The sequence below is a fragment of the Schistocerca gregaria genome, chromosome 3 (genome assembly GCF_023897955.1).
Source record: "Schistocerca gregaria isolate iqSchGreg1 chromosome 3, iqSchGreg1.2, whole genome shotgun sequence".
In the NCBI taxonomy this organism is placed as follows: Eukaryota; Metazoa; Arthropoda; class Insecta; order Orthoptera; family Acrididae; genus Schistocerca; species Schistocerca gregaria.
Genome location: NC_064922.1, coordinates 405,664,112 through 405,685,691, shown reverse-complemented (window position 1 = coordinate 405,685,691; position 21,580 = coordinate 405,664,112). Strand labels below are relative to the sequence as shown.

The window sequence follows — 21,580 nt, the reverse complement described above, 5'->3', positions numbered from 1 at the left end:
GATACGGAGACCACTAAATCTGTTTCTGATTCATCTCTAGAGCAGTAGAAATATTTGAAGAAATACGAAATATTTGCTAAATTTGCTCTTTCTGGATAGCTGTCGTGCCATCTGCTATCTTAACTGTTGCAATGTGCTGTCAACTGAAAATAATGCTTTGTTCTGTAATTCCTCTACTCCTGTTGTTGTAAGATATTTCCCTTTTATAGTTTCAAATGTACCTTCTCATGCATTCTCGAAGCAATTTCGGAGTAGATTTTTTTTTACCTCGGATCAATGTATGTTGCTTGAAACTCTTGCCTTTATTTTAACAAGTGTCTAGCTTCATTTTACACTTTCTTTTCTTTTATATTCTTCGCACCTGCAATTTTTTTGTTGATTGCATAATTTCATTTCTTAAATCATTGCCTATTTCATTTATGTAGATGTAACTTTCAGTTTAAATGAGGAGGACTTCTACTCTTGTTTACCTTGTTATTCTTATATTATCTCACAATATACATAGCTAATTTACTGCTTGATTATTTTTTTTTTTTACTTTTACTCTTATTTTGAACGTCTACGATATCATTCGATTACAAAGTTATTTAGGACCGTCATATTTTGTACAGTCTCTTTGTATTGTGATGAAATTTGTTTAATGTCACATTTGGTACAACTTTGTCCTGTTCTCGAACAATGTATTGAGGACAAACATATTACTCCAAGCAAATTACAGTAACCCATTTCCTAAGTCATTTTTCGTGTAATGCTTCTTAAAGAATCTTCAAGATCGACATCGAAAGTAAAAAATCATAAGGATGTGCTTCTACCTGAATGTTTGTAAGTGAGGCAGACAATAAGATGAGCACGAAGAGCTTACTGCACTGTAGGGGTTCATTAGAAAACCAGCAAACCGTGAGGTACGTGAAGGATGGCTACAGCTTTACAACGTGCGAGTGCTATGAAGTATACTGCATGTGTGTTATGCTATCGTTATGGATGGATTTGTGTGTTTCTTTGATGATGAATTGCAAACAGTTCCTCCGCGACCAATTCACGCGTAGCAACAGCCATCCCTAGACTGGGTCGCAGCTGTGCGATTTGCGAAAACTAATCCAACGCAGTGTTAATCATGTACGCCCAGCCGTGATTTTCTCTTCGCGATGTGCACTGAGAACACTGAAGAAGACTAAATAGCAACGCAGTAGCTCAGGGGGCGGCCCTCGTGCCGCGGTGCAGAAATATAGAAATGCCCGCTTGAAGGCCCTTAGTGGCCAGGGGATATCACCTGGAGGGAAAAAAAAAATATTTGTGCTCTCGCCGCTCATAGTAAAAAGCTCATTCATAAAAGACACGATTAGACGATGATATATGTAGTCATCTTCAATGGCAGTGTTACGGACAAGCAGTTTAATCTTCCCTGTGCATGACAATACTTAGCTTTTGCAAAGCAGTGTATGATTATAGAGTTTCAGTATTAATTCTGAAATATAGCATATTTCCGAAACTTTAACGTAGTGTCAGTTACTTCTCTATGCTGGTTTATCTAGGGAACGTTGCCTCAGATGTGACAGAGATCAGTGACACGTCTAAGTCCTTCAGATTAGCTGCAAGAGAATTTTATACCCAGCATGAGAGGGAATGCCTATTAGATCAGTTGACTGCCGTGATTACATTTGAAACGAAATAGATGGTGAGAATGTGTCGGGAAAGTGGCAGCGATTTACAAAAAGTGAGAGCATTGTGAGCGTTATAATTGTTAATTAAATTGCAAGACGAAAGTAAAACTCCACACTCATCTATGATACGGTGTAGAGTTTTCAACCTGCAGAGGGTATTCGAAGACGATCACGCTGGGTTTAGGGTCCTAGGGAACACCTTTTATGTAACGCCGAGACAAGAGAGCTAGCGGCGTAACGGGACCTAAGCCTTGTTCTGTGCTCAAAAGATTCAAGCACGCGAATTCCGTGCGAATCACCGTCTACCATTATCGAAGTTGAAACCATCGCCACAAAAACAGGCTGGGAATCGAGCAGCACAGCTTCACTTCGTACAAGAAGCAGCAACGTTTATCTGTATCTACATTTACATACAAAATTCAGAAGTCATCGCACGACGTATGGTGGAGAGTTCATTACATTGTTACTAGTCATTTCCATTTCTGTCCCATTTGCAGACAGAGGGAGGGAGAAATCATTGTCTATGCGTCTCTATCTGAGCACTAATTTCTCCTATATGATCGTCTTGGTGCTTCTGCAAAATGTACGATGGTGGTAGTAGAATCACTCTTTAGTCCAATTCAAATACCGATTCTCCCATTTTTCTCAGTACTGTTTCGCAAAAGGAACGTCATCTTACCTCGAGAGATTCGTATGTGAATTCACGGAGCATCTCCCTAAAACTCGCGTGTTGATACCAGTAACACGCCTAGTAGACTGCCTCTCAATTTCTTCGTTGTCTTCCTTTAATCCGAGCTCGTTGGGGTACCAAACACCCGAGTAGGTCTCAAGAATGGCTCACACTAGTGATATATGGGTGTTCCTCTTTACATATGAGTTAAACATTCCTAAAATGTCTCAATAAACGAAAGTCGATTATTCGCCTTCCCTACTACCATCGTTAAGGTGCTCGTTAGTTTTTATATCGTTCTGCAGCATTACGCCTAGGCACTTAGTAGGCATGAATGTGTCGAGCAGTAGACTACTAATGCAGTTTTCGAATATTGCCGGATTGTTTTCCCACTTATCTCCATTAACTTTAGTATTTTGTATATTTAGAGCAAATTTCCATTCACCGCAGCAACTAGAAATTTGGTCTAAGTTGTCTTGAATCCTCCCTCAGTCACTCAGCCCACGTACATAATAGCGTCGTCAGAAACAGCAGCAGCTTGCTGCCCACCCTGTTCGTCATATCGTTTGTGTGTGTAGACAATAAGAGCGGTCCTGTTACACTTCCCTGTGACACGCCTGACTGTGCCTTTGTCTCTGCTCAAACTCATCATCGAGGACAATTTGCTACGTTCTATTATTGAAGAAGACTTCGAGCCACTCACATACCTAGGAAACTAATCCGTAGGTCACGCTGCAGTGGCGCACCTGTCAGAGATCTCCGGAATCCAGGAATGTGAAAACTGCCCTTTGCGCTTCATTCATGGATCGCAAGCCATCTTGTGAGAAAAGAGTAATCTGGATTGCGTACCGCTGATGCTTCGTAATTTCGTGCTGATTACTGGGCAGAAGCTCTTTCGTCCCCAGGAACTTTATTTCATGTGAAATCAGAATACGTGCAAGAATTATGCAGCAAACCGAAGCTAAGGTTATAGGTCTGTAATTTTGAGGGTCCATCTTTTACCGGTCTTGTTTACTGGACTCGCCTGTGCTTTTTTTTCAGTGGCTTTGGACGTGGCGTTGGGTGAAAGATTCGCGATACATGCATGCTAAGTAAGGGACGAATGCTGTAGAATACTCTCTACAAAACCGAGAGGGATTCCATCCGGACCTGGTGACTGACTCAGCTGCTTCTCTACGCCTATTACTACGCCCTCCATAGGGGAGACAAGCGGCAGTGACAGAAGAGTATGTTTTTACGTTCTTTCATATCATACCAGGGTCGCTGGCTTTATGAAGAACTCGCAAAGGAAGCAGACTTTTACCTCAAGTTTCCGATGGTGTAGTATGTGGTTGACAACATGTTGGTGAGAATCATTGCAACATATTAATGGTTGGTAGCTCAGTGCCTGCAGTTACGACACCAATAATTACTGCATTAATTCGTAGCAGACTTTGGATAAAGTTGGTTTATAGTCGAGTACACGTTTGAGTGATGAAACTCCACCCCTCAGCTGGATAGGATAAAACCGCAAAGAAAACCACAGCATTGCTTAAATCATGCATCGGTTTATTTCTTTAATGAGCCTTGTAAAGTGCTTGATATCACTTAAAATGAGATTCAGAGTCTGGTGGCACTCCTTTAATGTTGTCGAATGTTAATGTGTTTCATTCTGAGGAACTTGCTTCTGACACAGTCTGTTACATTAGAGTCAAAGACAACGTGACGCGTCTTTGAGATACTTGGTGAGGCAACAGTAACTCTTGCAGAAAGCTTCGTAATAACGTAAGAGCCACTATATGCTGGTTATACCAAGATTTCTCCTGACCAGGAAGTGCAAGACAGTTGCGCCCTTGACCTCTCTTTCTCGAGTAATGAACAGGAGGGAAAAAACAACTGTCAGCAGCTCAGGTGTAAGCGCAAAGGTATCCAGTGAAACCTGCTATAGTGTGTTAAAGATTTATTAGAAAGCACCACGGCTGTATTATAAACATTATTGGGTCACGACCGTTTTCGTAATCTGCAACGACGTCAAGTTTCCGAGCTGTGCAAGTATCAATTATTTCGGAGTTATGGTTGTCTCTAGCGTTACATAAGATAAAAATACCTTCTCAGTCTTGGTATCAGCAACCTGATGATATTCTACAGCACGAAACCAATCGCGGCTCAATGTCCCATTTATCTTGACCACCCTAAATAATTGTTTGTCCAGATGCAGATTACAGTTTCAAGAAAATGTTCTTTAGGCGTCAGGGGGACATCAATCAGCACGGTTACCTTCCTTGTAACTTCGTTTTCTACATAGATTTGAACAGCGGTATTACTTTTTTTTAAATGACACACTGTCATTTCCTCTCTTAAAGACCTATTCAAAAATGTATCACAGTGTACCATGCACTGACACACAACGTTATTAATTACATAACACAACACTGACTTTGACGCCCCTACCGCTTAGTGCAGGTACTCGGAGTAATGGGACACATCCATGTGCTGACGTTGACAGAGGACAAATGTGAATATTAGTAGAATCCACACCCCTCATTCAGTCAACCACCGTCAGTTGATGAGCTGTGTGATTAGAATGTACACCGACGTAGAGAAGGTAGGAACGCTACTGATCTATGGGGAATGTAAGTTAGCAGAACAGTAATTGCAATACTGTTTTCTTATGTACGGATACATTTAGTACAGTAGTTTAGTCCTTTTAAATACTGTTGTGTAGAGTCTGCATACCGTGAAGGCTATTCTTGCTTCAAACTGCATCGACATAAAGTTTCTTTTATTGTTGTTGTATCAGGTAGGGGAAATGCTACGCAGGCAGCGAACCTGGCCAGAGAGCGATATCCTGACACGAATCCATCTTCCCGACGGACTTTTTCTCGTCTTGTTGTGACGCTTCAGGAAACGGGAAGTTTCAACCCACGACAACGCAATCGTCGTAGCACTCGCACAGACAAAGCTGCCGGAGTTACTGTTCTCTCTTCCGTTCATATGAATCCTCATGTGAGCACACGACAGCTTGAACACGAGATTGGTATTCCTAAAACCAGTGTACATCGTATTCTTACACGTCACCGGTTCCATCCTTACCATGTGCTCCTACATCAATAATTGCATGGGAATGATTTTCAGAATCGTGTACAGTTCTGTCAGTGGGCACAGGAGCAAATCCTCGCCAACCCGACCTTCTTCTCCAATGTTCTATTTACCGATGATGTTTCTTCCCAAACAAAGTGCAGGTAAATATAAGGAATATGCATTATTGGTCCAGCGACAACCTCCGATGGCAGAGACAGGTAGAACATCAGCGTCAATGGAGAGTTAACTTCCGGTGTGGGGTGCTTGTTACTGCAATTATTGGCCCTTTTTCATCAATGGTAGTCTAAGCGGCACAGCGTAAGCCAGCTACCTCAGACGAATTCTACCTACACAGCTGGATGAAGTGCCGCTAATAACCAAAATGCTTATGTGGTATCAACACGATAGACGTCCAGCACATAATGGCTTGGGTGCACGTCGTGTTCTGAACCGAAGGTATCCTGCCAGATGGATGGTCGAGGAGGAACAGTTACTTGATATGCTCTCCTGATATGCTCTGGACTTTTTCCTTTGGGAATGCATTAAAGACGTTGTCTATCGTGAATATTCCAACAACTCCAGAGGACATGCAGGAACGTATCGTGCTTGCTTGTAATTCTCCTCAGTAAGCTACATTGGAAGCAGTAAATAATTCTTCCATTCAACGAGGGCATCAGTGTACCGGTGTACAGGGTCACCACTTTGAGCACCTTTGAACCCTGGGCAATGGTACAGGGGAGCCAAACTCTATTTTGTGTTATATTTTTACTTGGTTTTCATTTGTTTTCTGACAACTCCAGGAAGTCGACGGGTTTGTGGACACGGGCTCAAAGTTAATGTTGTGTTATGTAATTAATAACGTTGTGTTTCAGTGATACATTTTTGAATAGGACTTTAGGAGAGGAAATGAATTACCGAACAAAAAAATTCAGGGCACCCTTTAAAAAAGTTACGCCACTGTTCATATCTTTGTAAAAAACAAAGCTACAACGAAGGAAATCATGCTGATTGATGTCCGCCGGCCGGGGTGGCCGAGCGGTTCTAGGCGCTACAATCTGAACCGCGCGACCGCTACGGTCGCAGGTTCGAATCCTGCCTCGGGCATGGATGTGTGTGATGTCCTTAGGTTAGTTAGGTTTTGTAGTTCTAAGTTCTAGGAGACTGATGACCTTAGAAATTAAGCCCCATAGTGCTCAGAGCCATTTTTCTTTAATTTTTTTTTTTGAATTGATGTCCCCCTCACGGCTAAAGAACATGTGCTTGAAACATTTTGTAATTTGCATCTGGACAAACAGTTATTTAGAGTGGTCAAGATAAGAGGGACACCCCGTGTGTGTATCAATAGAGCTATGATGTTTCTCATTAATCATTATTATTATTATTATTATTATTAGTAGTAGTAGTAGTAGTAGAAGTAGTAGTAGTATTACTAATCAGCTGTGTAGCTCAAAATAATGAAGATTATTTCAACCGCGCGATGTAAAAGCTGAAAACTATTGGGCCGGTTCTTGAGTACAATCCCGTTTGGGTTATATAGAGACAGAGGATCAGAGGTCGAGATAGAGCCCTTCAGGAGAGGTTATTGATATTCAGACAGGTGGGCAATCAACCGCTCGCATTTTATCATTCCACCTCTACCAGGTTGACTTATGCGTTGACCGCGAAAGAAACACTACTTTGCCTTTATAATGTCGTAAAGCCGAACGTGCAGGCAGAAGCAATGGCCAGACGGCCAGAGCCGCGTCCGTGTACATATTGTCGCGGAGCACGCGAACACTCGTAGCTATGAACTCCCCGCCGCGATGGGCAGAAACAGACGACAGAGAATGAGATGGGCAAGGAGAGAGACGGAAAGCTAGCCGGACCGTACGCGCACAGCGGGTGGAAAATTACGTAAATATTACGCGGAAGTTCTCGTCGACTTAATTCTATGAGCGCTGCACCGTACCGAAGCAGGGCGCGATAAAGGAAACGCGACGGTAAATTAAACATTTAATTACGTCAGCGCCGTCAGCAGTGTGTGTAGCTGCTAATTACGGCTGGGCACGCCAATCAGTCGGCAAGAGCTATTCCTCAGCGGCTATCGTGACGCTGATGCATTGCCACAAACGCAGTGCCGCTTTTCACCTCCACTCTCCCTCCCCTAAGAAACGATGCTAATTTATTTGTCGACCGTAAAAAATCAAAGTTGTAAATGTTCCTTTCACCTCTGACTGACTGCCGCAGTTTCACGATAAGAGGCCCGAGTGTGTTTTATACACGAAACAGAACACGAATGTGCCGACCGTTCTGTTCGTAAAGGCTTTTAATAATGAAAAAGTAAAATGTATGAATTACTATACCTCGCTTTGATGCAGGAGTTGTGAAATAGTTAAAAAATATGAATGTTAATGGTACCAACTTTTAGGAGCAAAATGCTTATGGTATTATGAAATACGTAACAGGTAATACGTTGGATGAAAAACACATCACCTTTCTCCATTTTTGATGTCAGTTACTTTAAAACAAAACATAAAGGATCGATTACATCGCCAAACAGAACCCGAAATCCAGTCTTGCCTAGAGCCCCATAAAGCTAATGCATAAAATTAGCAATAACATTATCAAGGGTTGACCTATTTCATCTGTTTGCTGATTTTAATGAAGATTTATTCTTTATATGTAGTACATGAGCAAAGTCAGACGTCATTAAATTTCTTTTGAGGCATCAGTCTTCTGACTTGTTTGATAGGTCGCGCCACGGATACCTCTCCTGAGCCAAACTTTACATCTCATAGCAGCAATTGCAACCTAAATCCTCAATTATTTGCAGAAAGTACCCCGTATGTGTCATCCTCTGCAGTTTTTCCCATCTACAGATCCGTCTAGTAGTATGGAACTTATTCCCTGATGTCTTCACAGATACATTATCATGCTGTCCCTTCTTCTTGTCAGTATTTTCCACATATTCCTTTTGTCGTCGATTGTGCGGAGAACGTTATCATTCCTTATCTTATTAGTCCACTTTATTTCGACGTCCTTATGTAACACCAAATCACAAATGCTTCCAGTCTCTTCTGTTACGGTTTTCCCACTGTCGATATGTCAATACCATACAATGCTGTGCTCCAAAGGAACATTCTCACGTATTTCTTCCTCAAATTAAGACCTGTGTTTGATACTTGTAGACTTCTCTTGGCCAAAAATGTCCTTTTTGCCACTGATATTGTGATTTTGATGTCTTCCTTGCTCCGTCCGTCATGGATTATACTGCTGCCTCTATAACAGAAACACCGTAGCTACTTCGTGATCACCAAACCTGATGTTAAATTTCTCTTTTTTTTATTTCTGCTTCTTCTCATTACTGTCGTCTTTCTTCAATTTACTCTCAATCTATATTCTGTACTCTATAGACTTTTCATTCCTTCCAACAGATAATGCAATTATTCTTCGCTTTCACTAAAGATAGCAATGTCGTCCGTGCATCTTAGCATAGATACGGCTCCACCTTGAATTTTAATCTCACTCTTCAACCTTCCTCATATTTCGGTCATTGCTTCTTTGGCGTAAATATTGAACATAAGGGGCGACAGTCTACAACCCTGTCTTACACTCTTTTTAATCTACGCGCTTCCTTAATGGTCTCCCGCTCTCATTGCTCCCTCTTGATTCGTGTCTCTCTCTTTCTATTCGTTTACTCGGTTCCGACTCTTCGTGATCCCATGAACCAAATCACGCGACTTTTTACTGTTGCACTTTCTCCCGTAGACCTTCCAGGCTGGAACACATTGCTTCTGTGATGCCATCGATCCGTCTCATCCTCTGACGTCCTCTTCTTCTAGTTCCTTCAACCTTCCCCAGCATTAACGTTTTTTTCCCAGCGAGGCACGCCTTCACACTATGTGTCCAAAGTAGGTCAGCTTTTGTTTTAAGATTAGACCCTCCAGGGAGAAATCTGGTTTTATTTGCTCCAATATTTATCTGTTGGTTCTCTTTGCAGTCCATGGAACTCTAAGAAGTTTCTTACAACACTACAATTCGGAGGAGTTAATTCTTCGCCGTTCTGCCTTTCTAACGGTCCAGGTCTCACATCCATACATCACCACAGGAAAGACCATAGCCCTCACAATACGGATCTTTGTTGCTAGTGTTATATCTCTGGACCTTATTACCTTGTCAAAGTTTGACATCGCCTGTCTACCGAGCAACAGGCGTCTCCGGATTTCACGGCTGCAGTCACCAACAGCAGAGATCTGGGAACCGAGATAACTGAATGTGGTCATCACCTCCATGGTTTCTCCTGCTGTATCCCACGAATTGGTAGGTGTAGTTGCCATAATTTTCGTTTCCTTCACATTCAGCCTAAGACCAGCCTTTTCACTTTCGTCTTTCACGTTCAGCAAGAGTGTTCTCAATTCTTCTTCACTTTATGCCAACAGGATCGTATCATCCGCGTACGTGAGGTTGTTTACATTTATTCCAGCTATTTTAATTCGTGTACAAAGTACATATTATTCGTCTGTCACTACAGCTTACCCGTGCTACAGACGCGAAATTTAACCGACAGATGCTGTGATACGCAAATGATTAGCTTTTCAGAACATTCACACAAGGTTGACGCCGGTGGCGACACCTACAGTGTGCTGACATGAGGAAAGTTTCCAACCAATTTCTCATACACAAAAAGCAGTTGACCTGCGTTGCCTGGTGAAACGTTGTTGTGATGCCTTGTGTAAGGAGGAGAAATGCATACCATCACTTTTCCGACTTTGGTAAAATTCGGATTTTAGCCTATCGCGATTGCAGTTTATCGTATCGCGACATTGTTCATCGCGTTGGTCGAGATCTAATGACTCTTAGCAGAATATGGAATCGCTGGGTTCAGGAGGGTAATACACTACGCCGTGCTGTATTCCAACGGCCTCCTATCACTAGCACTCGAGATGACAGGCATCTTATCCGTATGGCTGTAACGGATCGTGCAGCCACGTCTCGATCCATGAGTCAAAAGATGGGGACGTTTGCAAGACAAGAACCATCTGCAGGAACAGTTCGACGACGTCTGCAGCAGCATGGACTATCAGCTCAGAGACCATGACTGCGGTTACCCTTGACGCTGCATCACAGACAAGAGCGTCTGCAATGGTGTACTCAGCGACGATCCTGGGTGCACAAATGGCAAAACGTAATTTTTTTTATGAATTCAGCTTCTGTTTACAACATCGCGGTGAACGTACATGGGAAGCGAGTATTCGTCATCACCCTACTGGCGTATCACCCGGCGTGATGGTATGGGGTGCCATTGCTTACACGTCTCGATCACCTCTTGTTTGCATTGATGGCACTTTGAACATTGAACGTTACATTTCAAATGTGTTACGACCCGTGGCTCTACCCTTTATTCGATCCCTGCGAAACCCTACATTTCAGCAGTATAATGCACGACCACATGTTGCAGGTCCTGTACGGGCCTTTCTGGATTCAGAAAATGTCGATTGCTGCCCTGGCCAGCACATTCTCCAGATCTCTCACCAATTGAAAACGTCTGGTCAATGGTGGCCGAGCAACTGGCTCGTCACAATACGCCAGTCACCACTCTTGATGAACTGCGGTATCGTGTTGAAGCTGCATGGGCCGCTGTGCCTGTACACGCCATCCAAGCTCTGTTTGACTCAATACCCAGGCGTATCAAGGCCATTATTACGGCCAGAGGTGGTTATTCTGGGTACTGATTTCTCAGGATCTACGCACCCAAATTGAGTGAAAATGTAATCAAATGTCAGTTCTAGTATAATATATTTGTCCAATCAATACCCGTTTCTCATATACATTTCTTCTTGGTGTAGCAATTTTAATGGCAAGTAGTGTATGTAGATGATGTCTTTCCGAAAATCTGATGGCATGTCGCAAGCTTCATACATTCTACACACCAGTGTAAATAATGACTTGTTGTCACTGTCACTAACGATTGAGCTTTATTTAATGTTACTGTTTCCAAAGTTCTTAAAATTCTGATTCTAGTTCTGGATCCCCTATGTCTTGACTATCGACTCCTGCTTATCTTACTGTATCAACATGTCAGAAAAATCCTTCCCTCTTAGTGCCCTTCAGTGTACTTTTTCCACCTATGTGCTCTCTCCTCAGCATGTAACAGAGGAATTCCCATTGCACTCCTAATTCACCGAATTTGACTTTTCTATATTCTGAATTAGTCCTTGCGAAAATTATTTCATTTTCGATTTCTCCATGTTTCTCATGTAGCCATTCCTAAGAGATTTGTATTGGTTCTTGTTAATATTAATAAGAAACAGGAATAACTCTGGTTATAGATATTTACTCTGTCTCGACCAATTTCTTTCTTATGAACGTCAAGCTAGTTTACCAACAGTCTTCATAGCAGCTCTGTTAGGGGGACTGTTAGCAGTGTCACCTGATGATATTTTTACGAACGGAACCAGTCTAACACAAAAATGTGTATCTGTTCAGTTTAGGTGGTTTCTTATTAATAGGGGGCATGCTGAAAAGTAACGTCTCCAATTTTTTTTCTTTTCTCTTTATCAGTTGAGGTATTACATATCATGCACATTTCTCGAACGACTTCCACGCTTCGCTGATGCAACTTGCAAACCTCTGTCGCTAGTGGGTTCCGAATTGTAGTTTGTGACATGACGGTGTGTAATATAACAATCTCGGTGTTTGAGGAACAGCTTCTTGTAATGTATTTTCAAACCGCAGAGGAGTTCGTCCATATTGTCCTTTAGCAGGACAATGCCAGACCACACACGAACCTTGCGACATCTGGAAAAATGCGACGCCTGACTTTCATCCATCATATCCCATATAGCCCCGACTAGGACCATCCGATTTTCATCTGTTTCCAAAACTTAAAGAACACCCTCGGTGCAAGTAGAGGTGAGGTTGTGGGTCCGTCAACAATTTCAAACATTCTGCTGTGACGTTATCAGCAAACTGGTCTCTCGTTTGAAGGAATGTGTTCTTCGCTAGGGTAACCAAGAGGAGAAATAAATATACAGCCAAGAAGAATAAATATCCGGAATGCTAACAAACTCTGTTTTATTTAAAAAGCATTAACAGTTTGCAAGTAAAAAATTCGGTGACATTACTTTCAAGCAGGCCCCCATATTAATAAGAAAGCACCACAGCTGTACTGATACACGTTTTTGTGTCGTAACCAGTTTTGTTTCTAACATCATCAGGGTACATTGTTAACCGTCTTCCTAAAAACATTGTTACAAAGACTGTTGGGAGAGCAACTTGATGAAGTTCTTACGAACAAAAGCAATCCTGACATAGTAAATGTACATCAATAGAACTGTGCTGGTTTCTCATTAATATTAACAATAATCAGCTGAGGAGCTTAAGAACATAACAGTTATTAAATAAACTGAATAGTATGGAGAATAATACTAATTAGTATGTGATTTGATATATAAGTGGCGCATAATTTAGTAAAAGAAGTGGTTCTAAACCGAATTGCGTAGTGCCAAACTAAGCTTGGGTGACGGATTCTGGTATGGTCCATATCAATGCCAGCGATCTTCATTCGTGAGTGGTGGTGTGCCAGTCTCTTAGGAACACATGAGCATATGTTTCTAACAGGTGAGAGGTGTGGAGAATGTTCTGGCCAAGGCAACACTCAAGTAAACTCTGATATTCAGGCAGGTCAAGACAGCCTGGGAAACATGTACTCTGATAATGAAAGTGAATTTCCTAGAGATCTGAAAATACGTTCATGGCTGCTGGCGATGTCAGAAAGGTAACGTCTGCTGTAACTAGCTACATGAAGCGGAAGTGATTATCTTGTGTACCCAGTGGCATTCCTTACCAGTAAGTCAGATGCTGCATGTTGTTTATTCCTGCCTATGATCACAAAAATTATCCTCAAATAATCGATTTTAGTCAGTGGTGACCATCTGCAGAGCTATATCAGAATGTATGAGTGTACATTCTGTACGTCATCCTAAAACAATACATAGATTTCAACCGAGTTTGGTATACAGAAAGCAAAATTTACCACTATCGGAGGCTCCCACCTCCTATAGAAGTGGAGATAAGAATAAAAATGTTTTTCTTTTCTTCACCTCGTACGTAGGCAGCCCTGCACAACAAACATGTTGTGTGAGAGTGGTAGGAACGAGGCTTACCTTGCTGTTTTGCAGGACAACTTACATTTATGAGGAAGAAAGGATTTTTCAGCCTCCAATATGTAAGCTGCCCTGCATTGCATTCATATTGTGGCAGTAAATTGGCTTGCTTTATCGACCTGGTTTTCAGGGGCTGCACATGCAGATGGACTAGGCTGGCGGAAGGGTGAGAGAGATAAAAGAGGGTCTGGAGAAAGAGGGGGAGGAGGAGTTAGTCAGAGTGATGTAGGGAACAAAAGATGGAGAGAGAGCGAGGTGAGGGAGGAGAAGATGGGCAGAGAGTTGAGAGAGTAGGTGGTGGACAAAAAGAGTGGTATAAGAAGTAGATTTGCAGAGTTAGAGAGGGAGGAAGAGATGGGAAGAGAGGTGGCGGTGAAGTGATAAGCAGAGATGAAGAGAAAGGCAGAGAGAGGGTCCAGAAGGACATGGGTTATGTGGTGCTACATGTGTGGTATTCCTGACGAGTTGTCAGTGCAAGCCTCATTTTCCTTAATATATGTGCGACAGAAACTAGTCTCCATGCACTAATATTTTTTTGCCCTACTATATCAGGAAGTGCTGTATGGAAGCATCTTCTTTAACGGGAACAGATGTTAAAGCTTGAGATTCTTTTTCCTTGTGAGGTGAAATCGATTTTTCCGTGGATTTACCTTCTGATGTAAATCTGAACCTAATAACTGTATAGTACATTCTCCAGATATTAAATTTTATGTATCGTTGCTCGGTGGTCATCTGTCATTAAGTAAATAACATTAGTGTTAATGTAGGTTACTATTTTCATAGAGGTTATTGCAACGAAAACCGGTTCGAGGTGAATATCTCGAAACTGAAATACTGCAGTAGTGACTTCCCTTCAACTCGAATTCCGGCGTCTAGTAAACGGTATATGTCAACCTGAACATAGACCTTACAGTGTAGCGAAGCGTGATTCAGTCCACTGGATGACTTGCCTTCTATGCTCCATACTCCAACCACCGTGCCACAGTGTACACTGCAATCGAAATTAATGATACCGTGACGTCAGCTAGGCCATACACATGTTTGCTACGGCCACACAGTAAACTTACAACGTCCTTTGAATGGGTTGCTATGAAACATTCAATCATTTGCGCCACCGATTCACGTCTATTCTGCTTTACTGCGCGGGCAAGCTTTGGATGTTCTTGGTCGATGCATGGACGTCCGGCGCCTGCTTACAGTGGTTTCGTTGTCAGTATTCGTTCTTTATACACTCGAGGAAGAGCCGAAAAAAATCAAGATCTTGCACGTAAAATTACTGCACATGAAATTATACTTCTGCTGTATTGGTTCACGTTTCACTGCTACGGTAAATTAGTTAACAACTTTACCTCAGCGTCGTTATTTGTTTTTTTTTTTTTGGTTTAATGCCGTTGAAAATTCGTGCGAATGTGGTGAAAGATTGTATCGAGCCTTTTGTTTCATTTTCAACACCTGGGTTGCCTAGTATTAAATTTACAATAACTTTAAAAGAACAGAAAGTCGAAATTTTTATCATTATTTTTATCTGTGTGTATGATATATTCATATTCCCAAACCTAATATTTCCTAAAGTAAAATTTATTTGGAAATCAACTACAGAAACAAAGGCACCTCCTCCTCTTGCCTTTATGTTCCCAAAGTAAGCCGGCCGTGGTGGTCTTGCGGTTAAGGCGCTAAGTCCGGAACCGCGTGACTTCTACGGTCGCAGGTTCGAATCCTGCCTCGGGCATGGATGTGTGTGATGTCCTTAGGTTAGTTAGGTTTCAGTAGTTCTACGTTCTAGGGGACTGATGCCCACAGATGTTAAGTCCCATAGTGCTCAGAGCCATTTTGAACCCAAAGTAAACTAAACCTTACTCAGTTTCGAAAATATCAGTTACAAAATTGTGTAGCACAGAAATTTATATCTTCGAATATTTTTTGAGCACCAGTATTCTTTATTGATTTAACACAATAACACGAGAAAAATGCTGCAAAACTATTAATATCCAAACTCTGATTTTTAAAAACTGCCTACTGTTACCATCATGTTCCAAATATTCAATATTCAATTTTGCCTTGTCAAATCAGTACTGTCCGCCCCAGGTAGCCGAGTGGTCAGCGCTACAAACTGTTAATCCTAAGGGCGCTAGTCACACGACATTTACGTTTAATTCAGTGCTGTCTAACATTAAGTTTACTCTTGTGTTGGTATCAGGGATTTTTTTTATTTTAAAACTAATGATGAGTGAAAGGGGTTTGTCATGATCGTAAGAGTTTATTGCTTCCTCTGTAAAATTTGGCGAAGTGTGTTAATAAGTAGTCGAACTTGAAAACTTAACAACCAGGATGCAAACGTGGTCGTTTCTCTGTTGAAAAGATTTACGTAAGATACTTCCCAGGACTTCAACCATAATTGAAAACGTCAATAAAGGATTAAATATGACTTTTTGAGGTGAACGACAGCATATGAAATAAATTACTACAAGTGTATCAGCAGAATCTATATAGCACATTTAGTTGAAGGAGTGATTCATTTTTAGACGACGAGCAAAACGAAACGTAAAACGCATATTTGGACCACTTCAAGACAAATGAAACAGATTCTATGAATGTGTTCCTTTCTCAAATTGAGATGTTTGTCCACGATCATACACCAGAAATGAAATGGGCATAAGAACAGTGCGTGGAAGCAGCAGAACCTCCATCAGAAGAGGTTAATTCATTAAACGCCAAAAAGTGATCATCCAATACTTCGAAAGTGTTCAGAAATAGCAGTATGAAAAAATATCCACGACGATACCAAAATGGGAAAAAAATCCATTACGGTTTAATGGAAAAAGAAATTACTGAAGGATTAGAACGACGGATTGCTAAAACATCAATACTAACCACCACATAACATGTATTTACTGCCACAATGAAAGCAATTTTTGGCAACGAAACGTTTAAAGCTCAATGACGAGATAACAGCCGGCCGGGGTAGCCGAGCGATTTTAGGCGTTACAGTCTGGAACCGCGCGACCGCTACGGTCCCAAGTTGGAATCCTGCCTCCGGCATGAATTTGAGTGATTTCCTTAGGTTAGTTAGGTTTAAGTAGTTCTAAGTTCTAGGGGACTGTTGAATTCGGAAGTTAAGTCCCATAGTGCTCAGAGCCATTTGAACCACTTTTTGAACGAGATATCAGTGGCAGTAAATGAATAATTAGAAAACAGTATTAAAATAACCACGCGAGGATGCAATTGAAAAATAATATTAATCATAAAATAAAGAAGTGGGAGAAATTTTTGTTACAATTCGTGTTTCGATTCAATAAAAACTAATCAAAAGTACATGTGTAAAGATGTACGTCCTCAGGATCTTCATTGTAACGTACAGCTTTGTAGTTCACTACATGTTCGCATGTTTCTTACACACTGGGATTGACAGATGATTTTCTGTATATTATTATTTCTTGTAGGAAGCATATCGTGGAGGATAGCTTGGACACAATCCATAGGTTATTCCCAAATGAACCATTCACTCTCCAGCTAACTGAGCGCTGACTTCATTATACGCGAAAGAAATAATTACCCTACATCTCCCGCACATTGATATACGCAATTGTAAGACGAAAAGAGCACTAATCGTTACCTAACCCATGACCCTCTAAAGGAAGATGAGCATAGGTAATTTTTTTAGCCATCTGCATTCTGACTGGTTTGATGTGGCCAGCCACGAGTTTCTCTACTGTGCCAGCCACTTCATCTCAGAGTAAACTTCGCAACCTCCGTCCTCAATTATTTGCTCGATTTATTTCCAATCTTTGTCTTCCTCTACAATTTCTACCCTCTACAGCTCTTTCTAGTACCAAAGAAGTAATTCCCTAATGTGTCCTATTATCCTGTACCTTCCTCTTTTCAGTCTTTTCCATATACTTCCTTCCTCTACGATTCTGCTAGAAACTCCTCATTATTTGCCTTATCAGTCCAATTATGGTAATTTTTACCATTCGTCTGTAGCACCACATGTCAAATTCTTATATTGTTTTTTGTTCCGATTTCCCCAAAGTCCACGTTTCACTACCATAAAATACTGGGCACCTAACGTTTATTTTCAGAAATTTCTTCTTCAAAGTAAGGCCTATATTTAATACTAGTAGACATCTCTTGGCTAGGACTGCCATTTTTGCCGCTGCTAGTCTGGCTTTGTTGTCCTCCTTGCTTCTTCCGTCATGGATTAATTTTCTACCTAGGAAGCAGAACTCCTTATTTTCATATACTTCGTGCGCAACAATCAGTGAGATTTAGTTTCTCGTTGTTCTTATTTCTGTTGCTTCTTATTACTTCCGTCTTTCTTCGATTAACCCTCACTTCATTTTCTGTACTCTAGACTGTTCATTCCATTCAAAAGATCCTGGAATTCTGTTTCACTTTCGCTGAGGATAGCAATGACATCAGTGAATCGTAGATATAGTTTCATCTTGAATTTTGATTCCACTTTTTAATATTTCTTTTACTGCCATCATTGCATCTTCGATGCACCGATAAACAGTAGGGCTGAATGCCTCCATCCCTGGATTACACCCTTTTTAGTATGAGCACTTCAATGTTGGTCTTACACTTTTGTCATTCGGTCTTGCACATGTCGTATATTACTTGTCTTTCTCTATAGTTTATGCCCATTTTTCTCAGAATTTGGAAAATCTACAGCATTTGACTTTGTCGAACACTTTCCGAAGTCGACAAATCCTATGAAGGTGCCTTGATTTTTCTGTAGTCTTGCTTCCCTTATCAATCTTACGTCTGAACTGCCTCTCTTCCCCATTATCTTTGCTAAAGCCGAAGGGGTTGTCGTCTAACGCGCCCCCAGTTTTTCTTTACCATGCTTCGGTATGCTATTATTGTGAGCAACTTGGATGCATGAGTTGTTATACAGATTGTGCGATAATTCTCGTACTTATCATCTCTTACAGTCATCGTAATTGTGTGGATAATATTTTTCCGAAAGTTAGATGGTTTATCGTCAGACTCATACGTGGAATGCACCAATGTGAATAGTGGTTTCGTTGCCACTTCCGTCAATGTTTTTAGAAATTCTGCCTTATTCGACCTTAAATCTTCTAAAGTTCTTTTGAATCCTGATTCTAATACTATACACCATAATTCTTCTATCGCATCATCAGGTAAGTCCCTCATAGAGACCTCCGATGTAGTTTCTCCACTTAGTCGTTCTCTCGTCTGCGTTTAACAGTGAAATTCGCATTGGACTCCTACAGTTAGCAGCCTCGCTTTTAATTTCAAAGAAAGCTGTTGTGACATTCATATAAACTGAGTCACTTCTTCCGACAATATTTTTCGCTTTCCTCACGTTTTTCCAGCATTCATTTCGCCTTACCTTCCCTGCACTCTGTGTTTGTTTATTCTTAATTACTGAATTTCCCGAAACATTTTGGTACTTCCTTGTTTCATGTATCAGCTTAAGTATTTCTTCTGTTACGCATGGTTTCTTCGTAGTTACCTTTCTTGCACCTACGCTTTTCTCTCCAACTGTGTTCGCCCTTTTTAGGGATATTCGTTCCTCTTCAACAGAACTAGCTACTGAGCTATTCCTTGTTGACGTATCTGTAGCCTTAGAGATATTCAACCGTAACCAGCAATTCCTCAGTATTTCCTTGTCCCACTTCTTTGGGCATTGATTCTCCCTGACTATTGGCATAAACTTTATCCTAGTCTTCATCAACTCTAAATCGTGATCTGAATCTGTATCTGCTCCTGGGTAAACCTTACAATCCAGTAACTGATTTTGGAATATCTGCCTGAACATGATGCAATGTAAATAAAATCTTCCTGTACCTCCTTGCCTTTTAGTACTTCTTCCTCTTGTAATTCTTGAACAGAGTACTCGCTGATTTTAACTAAAATTTATTGCAGAATTCAATTAGTCTTTCTCCTCTCTTATTACAAATACCAAGCCCATATTCTCCCGCAATCCTTTCTTCTACTCTTCTCCTACAACAGAATTCCAGCCCTCCCCCCCAATGCCTATTAGATTTTCCATCTCTCTTTATGTATTGAATTACCCGTTCAATATCCTCATATACTTTCTCTATCATTCCATCTGCATCTTGCGACGTTGCATGTATACGTGAACCATCGTCGTTGGTGTTGGTTTGCTGTCGAGTCTGATGAGAAAACCCTATCACTGAAATGTTCACAGTAACACTCTCTGCCTTACCTTCCTATTCATAACAAATCCTACACCCGTTAAACTAATTTCTGCTGCTGTTGACATTACGCTATACTCATCTGACCCGAAATCCTAGTCTTCATCCCATTTCACATAACTGACCCCCACTATATCTAGGCTGAGTCTTTAAATTTCCCTCTTCAGATTTTCAAGTTTCCTTCCACATTCAGACTTCTGATATTCCTCTCGCTGTCACGAAGAACATTACCCCTTCGTTCAGTCTTCTCCTCATGTTCGCCGCCCTCTTGACAGTCCCTTCACGGAGATCCTAATAGGGGACTATTCGGTAATATTTTGTCAATGGAGGGATAATCACGATACTTTTCCAACTGCAGGGCACATGTCCTGTCGATAAATATTATGTGCCTTTAATGCAGTGGTTATACGCGACATCTCGCCGGAGATAAATTCTGTACCCATATCCTGTTGTTACAGAGGCAGTAGATAGTGTACAAGCATGTTAACGTATGATATGCCAGTTACATGCAAAAAAGAAAAGACTGTAATTAACCTTAGGCGAGTTCTGTTCTATCACATGCCATGGTTTCTGCTCGCCCCACATTCGAATATTATGCTGTTAATTTTATCGTAGGTATAGAAGGTGGTTTCGTCGCTAATATCAATTGTATTAAGAAAAGTGTTTTCAGTCTGCATTTTATTAGACATTTCTACACAAAACGTACCTCATTTTTCTGTGTCACTTTCTTGTAAGGCATTGAACAGTTCCAGTTTTTAGGGTATGAATGACATGTGATACAGAGACAGCACCGGTGAGATGATTATCCCACTTAATAACAGTTTGCCTCTGGGGGGTTAGCTCGCATTATTTGGTCCTGAATTGTCGCTTAACTGCAGAAGCAGATTTGGATTGATGAAAACGTAAAAAAAAAAAAAAAAAAAATGTGTCTGAGCACTATGGGACTTAACTTCTGAGGTCATCAGTCCCCTAGACTTAGATCTACTTAAACCTAACTGACCTAAGGACATCACTCACATCCATGCCATAGGCAGGATTCGAACCTGCGACCGTAGCGGTGGCGCGGATAGAGACAGAAGCGCCTAGAACCGCTCGGCCACAGCGGCCGGCAAATAAAACTTACTTTTGTATCACTAATTTATAAACAACCTGATTTTAATGGAAACGAACTGCAAGATACTTTCAACGGTATGAGTCAGTTCAAAGAGTATTATTTCCAGGAAAGTTGTTGTGCTGTTATAAAGTTGGAAACAACTTTCTAGCAGTGACTGGTTTCTGTGTTTACGACACTATCAGACTGCGTCCCCACTGTGACGACGGTTTACACGAACGATTCAAAAGATGCATTAGGGATGACTAAAAGATGGCAACATACACTTCAAAACCGTTTGATTGCGATTGTGGTTGAAAATTATTCCTTCAGTACTGATCATCATTGATGCTCTGCCATCATCTGGCTCATTTAAACGGTCATGGTTGTGCTCTTCGTATGTTTTCATACAAAAAAAAAAAAGCGATGAACAAAATATCACTTCTCTATTACGTGTTTCCTAAATCCGTCATAATTGCCATTTCATCAATAGAATATTATTTATAACAAATTCCCAGTGTCATCGTATCGTATTACACCTGGAGTTAGGTCTGGGGTGCGAAAACGTACGACAGTAGGAGCCCTCTCGCGGCTATGCCAAGCAGTCTGAACGCAAATTTGTACGTTAGTCTGCGGATTCAAACTGATGTGCTACATTTTGTGAACAGAATTCCAGGAGGTGTATTCCAGTAGAATAGCGCTCGCCCATATACCGCTGTTATAACACGACATTCTCTACAGACTACTGGCATGCTGACTAAGGTGCTCGA

General features: G+C 41.2%; 1 protein-coding gene across 1 annotated transcript in view; it reads right to left on the bottom strand.

Annotated features, from left to right (window-relative positions):
* Positions 1 to 21,580, bottom strand: part of LOC126355132 (carbonic anhydrase-related protein 10) — a 2,094,013-nt gene that overhangs the window by 724,755 nt on the left and 1,347,678 nt on the right. The window lies entirely within an intron of this gene.